Consider the following 2496-nt stretch of genomic DNA (forward strand, 5'->3'; position numbering starts at 1 on the left):
ACTGGAAGAGCCTACGCTTTCCTCTGGTTTGTCTTTTAGCTTCTTAGACTTCTGAATCCAGAGAGGGCATTTATCAGCATGGCAAAGGGTCACATTTCTTCAGGATCCCTGCTCCATCAGGTCAGAGGAACCAGAAGTGATACTAATTTCAGTGCGTCTTCATGGGAGTCTGGCTCATGTTTGTGGGTTCAAGCTGGATCTTAGTTGCTCCCCCAGACTTTACATCTAGCTTCCTTCCTGACTTGTCTGCTTTGTTTACTTCCACTACCAGCATCAGATTTGATGAGAAGAACCTTACAGAGACTACTTAACTAGCTCCCACAACTATTCTACTTAGAGTCAAATTCCTGTAATTATCAACCAATCAAATATGTGTGCATGTGTGTATGTGTAGGGGTGCATCTATTTGCATATATAATATATAACATATATAAACACATGCATACAATATAATGTAATTATTCTAATAGTTCTGTTTTGCTAATTCGGTCATTACTGATACATCCAGTTTTTATCGCTAGCATAAACTTTCCTGTGTAATCTATACTGATAAACAGCTTGCCTACTCCAATAAATATTAATACTTTGAATTTATAATATTCAAAACAAACTACATTTCACTCTAAACCTACCATTTCACATACTTGCTCACATATACCAATTGAAATTGCCTTCTTTAGTTGTTCAGGTTTGGCGACATCTTTGATTTTGCTGGTACACACTATTCACCTAACAACAGAAACCACTGGAATACCTTTAAAATATATTTATATGTACTCATACCAAATATCCAGGTATATCCAAAAGCCAAGCATTTTCTCTGACTTCCCACCAAGATCCTGAACTAAGGCATGTATGATATTAGTCTAACTGGATTTCTGCTTTAGTATTTCTGTATAGAATAAGGACAATGAGCTTTTCAAAATGAAAATAGGGTTATACCTTTCCTCAGAATCTTTCAACTCTTCATCCTACCTGTACCAAAAATAAAAGACCTTGTTATGATCAACAAGAACCTCCTAGATCCAGACCCTGTATGTCTCTGATCTTATCTCTTACTTGCTCACTGCGCACAGTCACCCTGGCTTTCTAGGTGTTCGGTAACACATATTCAAGGGTTTTGCACTGGCTGTTCCCTCTGATTGGGCTACTTTGCCCTCAGTTGTTCACAGGAAGCACACCCTCATTTCCTTTAGATGTAGGCATGAACCAGAATATTTTCATAGGATAACACCTGTCCTTCCAGGCCCCTTAACCCACAATAATCACTCTCGATGCCATTTTTATGCTTTATTTTTCACATGGCATTTACTATTATTTGATGCACTGCCTACCCATGTTTTTTGTATGCTTGCTTATTTTTCATCTCCCAACATCAGAAGAAAGCTGTAGGAGAGCTACTATTTTCTCCTACCTTTGTGGGATAGAAGAATGAATGGATGGACTGATAAATGATTTGAACAATTTTCTTCTGCCCATTTTACCCTGAAAATCAATTTTCTTCTGAACAAATAGTCAGCATTTGGGATATTTTTCCACAACTTACCATTAAGTTAATTTTTTACTAGACTTGGCCTTACATATTTGTTTAGGTTAGTCTTTTTTAGAATACGAGAAATAGAGGTCCATTCTAAATTTTCCAATCAAGGTGGATGTAGACCAAGTGTGCTTTTAGAATCAGGAGCCAAGGAATAATCTCATTGGTCACATGTAGAGAATTTGAAGGAAATTCGCTCACTCATCGATTCATTTATTTTTATTTTTTTTTTCTTATTGAACAGTTTTATTCTGTTTCAGAGGAAAAGCCTTGCTTTAATATCGTGTGGTGCGCTGCAGGTATGCCGTGCTGCCAGCTACTATCGGGGCACCAACGCCCAGCCCGTGACCCACAGGGCTGGGAAAACGCAGGAACTCAGACTTCAGAGCATGTAGAACTAGTATTTACAGTTTTGCCTCTTGACATCGGCTTGGGACATCTCAAGCAGTCTACACGAGTATTGCCAAGCACTTGCTTTGATGCTCAGAATGCATCAGAATGTGTTCAGTATCATGATTTGTGGATCCTCCAAAAGGTTTTGCTGTTAACATGCAAGCAAACAGTACTAAACAATATTAGCTGAACTATGGCTGCCAAGTACTGGATCTTAATAATGAAACCAAATTACAAAACATTTCCTTGTAGAGCTATACAAAAGATATAAAATTAAAATTAAAAATATTAGCCATCTTTAAATATCCCAATTCTCCTACAGTGCAGTTTTCCACATCTTTATCACTACTTAATGTTTTAAGGAGAAAATCAAAATAGATAAAAATATTTAAATCTTTGGATCTCTTTATTCCATGGCCCTCATAAAAACAAAAGAGTGGCCAGATTTTTTTCCACTATAGCTTAAAATATCAAAAAGATTTACTAGTAATTTATAAGTAGCAATGAACTCTATACTGAGTCATTTGAGGGTCACAGGCCCAGGGACCAGTGTTATGTTGTCAACA

Source organism: Propithecus coquereli, unplaced genomic scaffold (assembly GCF_000956105.1).
Source record: "Propithecus coquereli isolate 6110/MARCELLA unplaced genomic scaffold, Pcoq_1.0 Scaffold190, whole genome shotgun sequence".
NCBI classification, from domain to species: Eukaryota; Metazoa; Chordata; class Mammalia; order Primates; family Indriidae; genus Propithecus; species Propithecus coquereli.